The 12628-nt window shown below is 45.1% G+C and overlaps 1 long non-coding RNA gene across 1 annotated transcript; it reads left to right on the forward strand.

The window, feature by feature from the left end:
• The first annotated feature begins 3180 nt into the window (after positions 1-3180).
• On the forward strand, positions 3181-6194 carry LOC148118781 (uncharacterized). The gene is made up of 2 exons (XR_015735753.1): positions 3181-3577; positions 5297-6194. It is a non-coding gene; the product is annotated as an uncharacterized LOC148118781 (long non-coding RNA).
• Positions 6195-12628: the final 6434 nt, after the last annotated feature.

Genomic DNA, 12628 nt, shown 5'->3' on the forward strand with positions numbered 1-12628 from the left:
CTTCTCATATTCCTGGGTTGCAGCAAGAGGACATTTCAGTCCTTGGTTTTATGGTTTTATATGTATGTATGTATGTATGTATGTATGTATGTATGTATGTAAATCTGTCACTCTGAATGTGCTACCTGTAATCCCTACTGTTTAGAATCTTGATGGCCTTCTTTTGATGAAGTGAGAATCACAGACTCTCATTAGAATAGCTGCCATTTCCCAGTGTCGTAGTTAGGATTTCTACCTATGGAGACGTGAAGTATTACTGTGACGAGACACACAATGACCATGGTAACTCTTATAAAGGAAATCATTCATTTCCCCCTCCCCTCCCATCCCCAAGACAGGGTTTTTTTTTTTTTTTTATAGTTTTGGAGCCTGTCATAGAACTAACTCTTGCAGACCAGGATGATCTGGAGATCACAGAGACCCGCCTGCCTCTGCCTCCAGAGTACTGGGATTAAAGGCGTGTGCCACCATGGCCCGGCTAAGGAAACCATTTCACTGGGAACCTCAGTTTCAGAGGTTTCATCTGTTATCTTCCTGGTGGGAAGCATAGGGGTGCACACGTGGACATAATGCTGGAGAAGGAGCCGAGAGTTCTACATCTGGATCGGCAGCCAGCAGGAAGCGAGGGACACCTAGCCTGGTTTAAGCATTTGAAACCTCAAAGTCCAGCCTCAGTGACTTCCTCCCACCAGCCATACCTACAACAAGGCCACACCTCCTAATAGTGCTGCTCCCTGGAGACCAAAACTTTCAAACACAGGAGTCTGTGGGAGCCATTTCTATTCACACGGCCACACCCAGTAACAGTGGAAATTGCTGATCAAGCTATGAAGGACCTAGTGAGCATGGCCTGAGTTGCTCTTTGCCCAAACCTCACACCACCCCCGTAACCTAATTACCTTCCACGATACTCACTCACCCTTTTACCGGTTCTACCGTCAACACTGCCAGACCAGGGGCCAAGCTTCCAACACATACCCAAGCCACATCCCAACTATATCAGCTGCTAAAGAAATCCCTATAGGAGAACAGGATTTGCACCTCACCATGTCTGCACGATGGTCTGCAGGCTGAGCATTCCAGACGTGGGAAAATTCCTGCTTTTTTTCTGCCACCTGGCGCCTGTGGAGGTCTGCGGCGAACCGGATGCCTAAAACGCCAGCATGAGCCAGGCATGATGGCCCATGCCTTCAGTCTCAGCACTCAAAGGTAGAGGCAGACGGATCTCTCTGAGTTTGAGGTCAGCCTGGTCTACTGTTCCAGTTCCAGGACTACATAGAGAAACCTAGTCCCAAGAAACAAAACAACAACGACAAAAAGTTAAAAAGCAGGTATGTGTGAAAGACTGTGATGAACGTAAGGCCGTTTTTACTGCCTCTAAGCAGGGTGTTCAGAACCAAAGGGAGCCTAACACGTTTCTTAAAATCGAAGGTGTTTATGTCGGAAGCCAAATTCTTCTTGTGCAAAGATATCCTTATGTATTTTTATTTTTATATTTATGGGGGAAGGGCAGAGAGAGAGAGAGAGAGACCTGGTCATCCTCATCAACTTAGACCATGAAACCCCATATGGACAAGTTCAACAGAACCTATGTATACTAAACAAAAAATAACACTGTAGCTCCTGGTAGCAAGCTGGACAAACCAGAGGAACTTGGAGAAAGGTAGTTTTAGGCCTCGTGAATACATAGACTTCTGCTAAAGTAACTTTTTATCTTATTCACCAAAAACCATTATTATTTTGTATTTATCTTTTCTTTACAGCATAGTTTTATACTTTTAAGACATTACTTATTTTTACTATATTTTTGCTATAATATCTAGAAATTTACTGCATTTCTGGATGATGCTTCTAACATGAATTGAAAGTTGAAATGTAACTCTCAAGTGAGGAATAATGGGGAAAATTAGAGCAAAAAACAAGAGCTGAAATGATCAAAATATCAAAAATGTCATACAGTAACAGAATAACCTATATACTTTTTGGCTACAATTGTGGTAGACAAAAGCTCATGAAGGTTTTATTTAGCTGTCATTTGCTCACATTCAATCACCTAGCAATCCTGTGAGTGGATTATATTTTAGTTACTTTTTATTTCATAGGGAGTTATCCCAAGTTTAACAGTACGAAGCAAGGAGCATCATGTCTGGTTAGCTGTAAATAAGACACGGAGAGTGTGGCAATACAATATTATGAAAATATCTCTTATATTCTAAGAGACTGGCACTTTGACTGGACCTCACAATCAAAGTTAATAATACACATTGAGGTCACTTAAGACCGCTATTCTACTGTGTACTCAGATTGTTTGTCTAACCTGCCTTTTAGGGAATAATGCAACAATCAACCTTGGATATCCCATCCACATTTACAGCCTAAGCTTATGCATAGCTATAATCTTAAATTATGTATTCTTTGATGTCCCTGACCCAGAAAATGGCATTTGTATCATGTGCTGAAAGCAGCGAATACCGAGGTTAAAAAGCAGTCTTCTAAAATGAACATCCCTTTATGGATATTGGTTGACCAACAGTGATGTTTGGAGTGCTGTTTGTTGTCTAGGTCAGTTGGAGTCAATGACTTAATCCACTGTGAAACTCTGTTAAAGATTTCTGTAAAGGAATGTGCCATTCCTTCCTTGTACTCTCTAGGCTATTCAATAAAGGCAGAAAGAAGCCTTTTGTGAGGAACGCGTGCGCGCGCACACACACACACACACACACACACACACACACAGAGAGTCACATAACACATGAAAACATACAAGAACAGGGACAGACACGGGGCAAGCTTCTCCAGACAGCCTTCAAACAGGCACAGATCACACTCACATAGTAGACAGAGAGAGGAGAGAAAACACAGAGCGCATGAAGCAGAGAACTCAAGCCTGTTCTCACACTTGGTTAACTGACTCCAAGGGGAAGAGTTTTGATTTCCTTCCTTCGTCTGGCACCGATGCACTCTTGGCAACTTGAAGTTCGTCACTAATGTGTTCAATCAATGCAGGGGCCATCTCTGTAATGACTGTCCCACTAGGATTGCACAAGGGGTTTAGAGTGTGTGTTTCCAATGCAAATGTGGTTCCTGGTGAGACGCCTAGGAAATTGTATGTTTACAGCTGGAACAGGAGAAGACCTTCAACGGTTGGTAATTGTACTGGGATTCTTGCTTCTTTGTAGAGGGCCGCAACCACACTCTCCACCATAGATGGCGCTGCACCGCCAGGTGAGCTAGAAAGCTCACATGTGTTGGTATTTTCCACTACTCCCAAGGTTTCACCTGGGACTGGGAGCAGTTGACCAATCCAAGAATGACACGTCCAGAGCGGGGTCTGTTTCCTTTATAAGGGATGGGTTCCATCTTATCTGGGTCTCCGCCATGTGGCTTATGCTCTAGCTCCCAAGAGACATAAAGCTTTACTGCAGAAGGATCCTATGTGTACCGCGTGGTTCTTGCTGGCGAGACGGTAGCGCGGGACATCTGGTGCCGAAACCCGGGAAAAAGAAGAACTTTGCACCACCGGAGACCCCTTGGACACAAGGAGGATTCAGAACTGCAGGCATGCGTGCTCAGAGAGGTACGTTCTAAAGTCCAGAGAGCATATCAGAAACTGAGCAGCAGTGGGAGGTTGTGCGCGCACCCAGATAAGTTAAAAAGGACCCTCCGGTAAAGAATGGGGGAGACAGAAAAGAAAATAAGTTAAAAAGGACCCCCCAGTGATTTTAAAAGAGAGTGAGGATGGGGGAGAGGGCTGATTTGCAGGGTCAAAAGCTTTATGTTGTGTTGTTCATGTTGTCTTTTGTGTACTGGATGGGAGAGGGATATTTGAACTTGGAGACTGCTGAGGATGTGGTGTTTTGGGAGGGAGGTTCTGTTTTCGTCTCCACGGAGGGGGAGAGCCTAAGGGTGTACTTGGGATTTACGTGGTTTGAATCACCGAGACCTCCTGAAATGTTGTAATGTATACCCCTAAAATGCAGCGGCCCAATAACAGCAGGAAGCAGCCAAAGAGACTAAACGACGCCCAAATTCCCTTAAAGATTAAATGAGGTCCTTTCAAGCCTGCTTCTCTGAGTTCAGCTTTGCTCCGTGCACCGGTTTGGGCTCGGAGTGGGTGCAGCTGGGGCTGGAGGGCGGCTGGAGCGGAGCTTTGCTCTGTGGCTATGGTGGGAGGCATATTGCGCAGGCTCAGTTGGTGCCTGGCCTGGAGGGTATCACAGCAGTACCGAGAGTGAGAACGGTGCCACAAGCTGCCAGACCAGAAGGCTTGCAATGTGCCTGAAACTGTGAGGGGCTCTGAGGCTGGAGTGGCTTCTGTTCCGCTTGGCTGAGCTAAGCTGTGCTGATCCTAGGTAACAGCCTGGGGCAACGGGCGGGGCGAACAATGCTGGCTACTAGCCCGAGAGATTTTCCATCTGAATAAGGAACTGAAGAGATAGCATAGGGGTTAAGAATGCTGCCTGCTCTTCCAAGGGTCGTGAGTTCAATTCCCCAGTGACCACATGGCAGCTTACAACTATTTGGTTTTAAATCTAATGTTTCAGGATCCACAGGGAGGTAGATGCAAAAAGCCCTTAGATTTTTAAAGTGATTGGGTCGTTGGCTGGGTCTGTGAGAGTTTGTTTACAGCTGCTTTTGCTGTGGCACAGGTGTTGAGAGTTGGCTAGTAGGAAAACGGCCCTGTTCGCCGCCTCTCCCATTGGCCCCTTGAGCCGCAGTGGCTCTGGCGCGGACCTTGAGATGTTGCTGCCTGTGCCGCCTCGGTCTGAGTGTCGGCTCCCGCCACACTCCGCCACCAACACAGCCTCAGAGAACTAGGCTAGCCCCGCGGGGAAGGCAGGGGCGCCTGGGGGTGGAGCCGCCACTTCCTGGCCTGGGACAGGCGGAGCCGCGCAGCGAGCAGGTCCAGGGCCGCACACAGCCCTTGGATGGCGGGCGGGCTCTGGAACCCGAGGCCACCGTACTGGCAAGGAGTACAGGAGCCAATAAATCTTAAACCTAATATCAACAAACAGGGCCTGGGTTTTTCCTAGGCGCCACTGGGACAGCACGGCCTATATCATAAAAAACAAAGACCCTCAATCAGTTATCTACCACAGTGGCTACAGCCCTGGATCAACAGGCTACCATAGATACATCTATTAGAGGTAAAATAAAGAACAGGTGGATAGCTTATGGCAGCTTGCCCAATTGGGCTATGTATGGAAAACTCCAGCCTTATGTGTGACCAGTATACCATATGAGAACTTTATAAAAGTGGCTAACTTGTCCCGAGAATTGTCTTTGTATCTTGCAGGAGAATTTTGATGATTTGCTGTCCTCCTTGAGATGGTCCATCGTGACAATCAACTCCACGCGAGTGGACATAAGCCTGGCCAAAGGATTCCAGTCCTGGATCGTGTCCTTCATCCCCTACTTCAAAGAATGGGTGGGGGTGGGAGTGTTTTGGAACGGTCCTGCTATGGAATAGTGTTTCTCCTCTGGATGGTCTGCTGACTCTAATCCCAAAGCCATAGGGACAAAGTGGTTTTTGCAACAGCTCTGGCTGCCCTGGAACAGGGAGCCTCTACTGATGTGTGGTTATCTATGTTAAAGCAGTAAGGTTTAAGCCAACCAGCTCCTGCACCCCTAGGACTGTGGTCCATTGCACAGGGTGGAGTGCTTGGCTTAGCTAGCCCTGAAGGTTGTCGAGCTGAAAAGCATCGCACAGAGAATGGCCCTCTCTGAGAGATAAGTCGCTCTGCTTAAGGGTTTCCTGCCATATATTCCCTTTCCCAGAAAATTGGCAGAGGGCAGGCCGGATAGGTTCCAGGTGTCATGAGCCTAGGGACAGATTCCGTGTAAGCCCATTTTAATGTTTTCATTTTGGGAAGTGCGACCTCTATCTTTACCTTCCTAGGGAGTTGCCTTTCTGCAAAGAAGTAAAATTAGGGGGAGATGTAGAGGGCCGCAACCACACTCTCCACCATAGATGGCGCTGCACCGCCAGGTGAGCTAGAAAGCTCACATGTGTTGGTATTTTCCACTACTCCCAAGGTTTCACCTGGGACTGGGAGCAGTTGACCAATCCAGGAAGGACACGTCCAGAGCAGGGTCTGTTTCCTTTATAAGGGATGGGTTCCATCTTATCTGGGTCTCCGCCATGTGGCTTATGCTCTAGCTCCCAAGAGACATAAAGCTTTACTGCAGAAGGATCCTATGTGTACCGCGTGGTTCTTGCTGGCGAGACAGTAGTGCGGGACACTTCTTGTTTGATTAAAGATTTCAACTAGATTTTCAGGGTGGGAGGCTTGGTGTTCTCATGCCTCCATAATTTTCCCATCATGCCTGCCTTAGTCAGGGTTAACTCTTGCTGTGATCAAGCACAGTGACTAAAAGCAAGTTGGGGAGGAAAGGGTTTATTTGGTTTAGACTTTCACAATCACAGTCCATCACTGAAGGAAGTCAGGACAGGACCTCAAACAGGACAGGAACCTGGAGGAGGGAGTTCATGCAGAGGCCGTTTTGGAGCGCTGCTTACTGGCTTGTTTCCCCTGGCTTGTTCAATCTGCTTCTGTATGGAACCCAGGAGGACCAGCCCAAGGGTGTACCTCCTACAACGGACTGGGTCCTTCCACATCAATAACTAAGAAAATGCCCCACAGGGATGCCTACAGCCCAATCTTATGGAGACATTTTCTAATTCAAGTTCCCTCCTCTCAGATGACTTTAACTTTCATCGAGTTGACATGAAATTATCCAGTACACTGCCTCAATTACAAAATTCAAATATATAAAATACATATAGTATATCTTATATGTATGTCCTGCCATTTATCCAAATCTTCTGCAAAAATCATATGAATATATGCATTAAATGTTTTATATATATGTGTGTGTGTGTGTGTGTATGGTATGAATAACATTATGCTAGTAAAAAGTAATGTTTTCTGTGTAAACTAATTCTCCCGTGCGTCACAATCTTTTCTCACGGTGGGTCTTGTTCTTTGGCACGCCGAGAGTTTCATTGCTCCGTTACTTCCCTCTTCTCTTTACTTCCCTTTTTTGTTTCCCTCAATCCCTCTTCAGGGAAGAAAAGAAAAAGCCCTACTTAAAAATAATACTTCAACTTTATGAGCTCAATCATGTTCTTGGAAAATAAAATGCATTCAATTTTTATGCTAACATTTTGGAGAAAATTAAGACCACAATATAGTAAAACATCAATTGCTATGATAGGCTCTTCCATATTACAAATTAAATAGTTGGCTGTAGCACACGTAAAACATCTGCTAATTCAGATTAAAAGGAATGAGGAACTCAAGTAGAATCCCTTTTTCCATTCAATCATATAGAGGACGAAACATACATATTACGAAGGAAACACGAGGTGTATTTTCACGACCTTGTCTATTAGAGAGCTTGGTTCAGTAAATTGAAACAATAACTAAATCAGTGTCCTGGGGATTTGAAGGAGTTGATGATTGTACTTGCCTTGGTGCTTAATTAACAGCTGGATAAAGCCACCAGACAACACTAATCCAATTAAACAACAAAAGGTGCAGAGCTGTTCTTAATCTACAGCCAATACCACGGGAGTCCTTTGCCTTGAGTTGAACTGTTTTCTGTTTCCTTGAGTGACTTATCAACGCCTTATTGACTATGTGATCTCAGCGTGCACACAACATAGCGAGGTAACTTAAATATCCTTCTGAAATCTGAATTCTAGACTCTTAAAAAAGGAGAGGACACAAGTAATTTTTTGAAACATCTCATCACCGAAAATTTGAAAGCCAGAAAGGCAAACTAGAACGCCAGTACTCATTGCTTGTGAGGAACGAGCCAACCACCAGCCCTTTCCCCTTCCTGTGGTTCTCCACACAGACGCTTGTGATTATCACCAAGGTGACAGTATTCGCCGCGTTTCAGCGATGTGGTTTTGCTCATTTTGAATACACCGTACTTCTGACACACTATAAAAGACAAGATGTTCTTTCCTGCCCCTTTTAAAAGCACACACATCTGCTCTCAAAGCTCCTTGGTTCCCAAAGCAATGCTCAGAGGTTAGGATGTGGGGAAGCGGTTGGATCATGGGGGCCTTTGGCTAATCAATGTGTTATCCAGGTATGGATTCATACTTTAATGATACTGCTAGGAAGTGATAAAAAAAAAAAACCAGGAGGTGGGGCCTCGTCAGAGGAATCAGCGCCACTAAGGGGTGTGACTTGAAAGGTGTATGTTGTCCCCAGTTACTTTCTTGCTCTACTTATTGGCAGCAGTGAGCTTCCCTTCGCTCCTCCCTGCACCTCTAACCCTGCATACTTATTTCCTTACCAGGGGCTTAGAGCAAATACGAACTGGAACTTTCTAGATGAAATAACTTTCTTTCTTTTATGTTTTCATGCCATCTATTTGTCGCAGTGAGAAAAACTGACAGTAGAGCGAGTCTCAAATGCTGGAGCGTCTTCACCCTAAACCCCAAACGATACAAAAATCATCAAATGATTCCACATTTTTCTCTACCAAAAATAAAAGGGATGATATATAATAGTAGAAATTATTTTCAATTGTTTGCATATCAATATAATTGTTTACATTGTATCGGTTAATTTCTGGATTCTGCAACAAAATACCTAACAAGAAGCAATTTAAGGAATATAGGGTTTGGTTTTTTTTTTTTTTTTGGTTCACAGTCCAAAAGCATTCATCCCACCATGGTGTAGAAGGCTCCGTAGCAGAAGTGAGAGGCTGGCTGGCCACATTGCCTCGAAAGACAGAGGTCAAAGAGGCAACTGAGATACACAGTCTCCTATGCCACCCTCAGTGACCCATCTCCTCCACCAGGGCTTCTCATCTCCTAAATGTTCTAAAGTCTTCCCAACCTGCATCACCGGCTGGGACCAAGTGTCCAAATGTTTGAGCCTATGGGGAGACACTCCACAATCAGGACTGTCTTAGCTACTTAGTTACTGTTGCTGTGAAGACCACACAACCCTACATAAGAAAGCACTTCATTGCAGACTTGCTTTTAATTTCAGAGGAGAATCCATTATATCATTCCAGGGCGTATGGAAGCAGGCATGGGCTGGAGAGGCAGCTGAGAGCTCACATCTAATCCCTTCCCAGCAGACTTGAATTTGTACTTCACTGACCAGAATTATGTTGTGCAGTCATGCATGGCACACAGATGGATGCATGCCCTGAATAAGCAACATTGTTTTATGTTGAAGTGACATATCGCAGATATGCGTCTCAGTATTGTTTCCATTTTCCTAAGAATGTACTTACATAACACGTTGTGAAAAGAAAGCTTGTGTACAGCAGATAAAGGGCATTCCAGAGCGCAAGCAGCTCAACTGATCTAAAGCCTCTAAATACGTGACTATTTAAAATATAACTGTTCGTGACATAAATTAAAGCATAATTTAGTTTAATTAAAATTAATGGCTAAAATGATACGAACTGTTCCTTTTCCTCTGTCACACGACTCTGATCCCAAGACGCCATGCTGAAATAAGCTGGAGGCTAGGTCTCAGGCAAATCTCCATGCAGGAAATGACAGGTTGGTTTTTAGTTCTGCGTTTGTTCCCCTCCAGGACGATGGGGAACAAGTTGTCCAGGTTCCAGCAGGAAGGAGGGAGAACAATACAGGCTTTGTCTTCGTTACTTTTGTACTGCAGAGATAAAACACCGTGACCCAGATAGCTTACGGAAGAAAGGGCTTCTTTGGCTTACGGTTCCAGGGAGCGGGTAAGGGTCCATGAAGGCAGAACTCCGCAGCAAATCACAGAAAGGAATCAGAGCGCTAGGTTCAAATGGCACAAGTCTTTCGGAAACCTCAAAGCTTCGCTCCCACTCCCCACAGTTCATCCGCCAACACCTCCTACACCTATCCAACTAGCATCACCAACTGGGGACCAAGTAGTCAGAAGCCTAAGAAGGTGGGGGATGAGTCTCATTCAAACCAGTGGCGGCTTATACTTTCTCAAATTATTTGCGGTTTGAACTAGTCAATGTCGCAGGAGAAGGTTCCCTTCAGTCTCTCCACGACCACTTTTACTCTGAAAGGATTCATCATGTCAGCCCCAGCTTTCTGCACGGGCTTTACTTTACCTATTTGTAATCACAAATGATTTGTGATCTGTGAACTGGAAACCGATAATTACGGAGTGAAATTAATGCAAACGGTTTTCTTATTTGCATATTCAAATAAAAGAACAGCATCGAGGTCTGAGAGAGTAAATAGAGCACTGGGCTCCCTTGGAGAGTTGTTTAAAATTCTGGATTTGAGAGTAACACATTTTCTAGTTTTGTTGTTAACTTTCTATTTAAAAAAAATATGTGTGTGTGTGTCTGTTGTGAGCGTGTGCATCACAGTGGGTATGTTGAGGTCAGGGGACACATTCGGGGAGTTGATTCTCTCCTTCTTTCTGCTCCATATATTCAAGGCCAGCTTGGATGGCATAGTGAATTCCAGGCCAGCCTTGGCTGCAGAGTGAGAGACCGTTGTATAAAACAGCAACAGAAAAGACACCTGTTGCATTCCAGGTCCAGCGAGGCACTGTGCAGCTTCTGTGCATCACTGTCCTGCACATACGTGAGTGGAGTTAGAACTCTCATCCCCTACGCCTAAGAGATCGCATAAGAACACACCTTGCACATGCTTTGCTCATTAAACGCTTATTAAATTGAACTAGCAGACAATGTTATACAGAGGAGAATTTCCTTGAGTCAAACTGGGGCCAAGTCCCTGGATACCTGATACCAGTGTTCCCCGTATGACAGCTGACAAGTTGTTCCTGCTGCACTCGGTGTATATGCAAGAAGACAGCCCTTTCCCCGCGTTTCCCCGAGGCTTTCATTTGTCGCATCTTGACATTTTAATTAGTATAGTAAAATAATAATACGATTGATTGAACCCAGTTGTTATTTTTTTCCTAGTAGGGAGAAGTTTGTTTTTACGCTCTAAGAGTTTGGATTTAAAGTAGATGTACCCAGAAATGAAGCTCCTCGTGAAGGATCTAAGATAGCCATTTACGCGTTTAAAAACAAGAATTTTGGAACGCAACTTATGCTGAATAATGGGAAAATTATTTGATGAAGGTGGTGGAAAGCTTGGATCTTTTTAAATATGAAGACAGGACTCAGAAAAAGTAATGTTACAACAGTTATTAGGGTGAAAACATGGGTCCAGGCAGCTCTGACAACGTGGTAACAAATTTGACGCTAGCCATAGCCAGTGTGAGAGCAAAACAGGAGAAATATGCCTTTCAGGTTCCGGGTTCTACTTGCAGTTAAGATCGTTAGGAATAAGTTCCTGTCTGGCCTATGCTTGTTTGACCCATCTGTACCGAATGTGCTTGATCACATGTAGGCAGGAGGTAGGTAGTCACAAAACACATCAGGACGTCCGCTTCCACTGATTGGACCTGACAGGAAATGCGGGAATTGTGGGTTTGCCTTTTTAAGTCCCCGCAAAAACATGACCTGTAGCTATTTCCTGGGAACTCTGGAGGGGTCCTTGAGAAGTTTCTGCACCCTGATAAGCCTCCCCACAGACACAATAATCCAAATCAGACCAAATCAAACCAAATTAGAAAAAGCCCGGGTTTAATGGATACAACACTCCCGACTGACTTTACAGCCCCCAAAGAGATGAGACAGAAAAAGAAGACCAGAAAACTACATGTTTGTTTTCTGGGGGAGCAGTTTAAATGCCCTGTGAGAGTGGTCTTGAGCTTCTCTGGTGGAAGGGTCATCGTTTGGCAGGCTTCCTGAGATGCAGCAGGATTTGGAGAGAGATGGGGGTAGGGGCTTGGAGTGGAGCCTCCACCCAAACATGAGACTCTTTGCATATATGGATGCCAGGGGATGGGGTGAGCCTTCCACCTGAACATTCCAGACTCTGGATATCTGGATGCCAGGGACTGGGGTGAGCCTTCCACCTGAACATTCCAGACTGGATATCTGGATGCCAGGGGCTGTGGTAAGCCTTCCACCCGAACAGTCCTGGCCAGAGCCCATTCTCCTGGCTATTATTCAGATAAAGCTTGCTTCAAATATGCCCTAAGACTGTGGTAGTAGTCTTATTCTCAACTGATGGGACTAACACTAGGAGAAAAAAAAAACACAATTTGGATGTCAGCCCCTTACAGCAAGCTGCTCCTCAGTAGAGAGGAAGATCCAGCAGTCCAGCACAGCTACTGAAACCATTTATTCCAAGGACTTTTCCAAAAAACACTTTAAACTTTTAATTTCCGAGTATTTGTTACATATGTGCACATGCCAGTGGATGCCAGAAGATAGTGCTAGATCCCCTGACCTGGAGTGTCGAGCTGGGAACCAAACTCAACTCCTCTGGAGAGCAGCCCATGCTCTTGATGCCTGAGCCATCTCCTCAGCCCCTAAGGACTTTTCTGATCGCCCTACTTCCGTGGTTAGCCACTGCTCTGTTGTTCTGCTTGGTCACGCTGGGAAACACGGATTTGGACACGGTGACAGACCCTGGAGAATGAGTTTCTCCCTGCATATCTTGGAGCTGTCTTCATCGGTCCGAGGCTCCTTAGAATGGCTTTAATTCTTTTCAACTATTTGGGTCACTGTCATTTGGTAACTGGCTTTGTCTCTGGGAGTTTTTTGGGTTTTTTGT

Source organism: Myodes glareolus, chromosome 20 (assembly GCF_982192425.1).
Source record: "Myodes glareolus chromosome 20, mMyoGla1.1, whole genome shotgun sequence".
NCBI lineage: Eukaryota > Metazoa > Chordata > Mammalia > Rodentia > Cricetidae > Myodes > Myodes glareolus.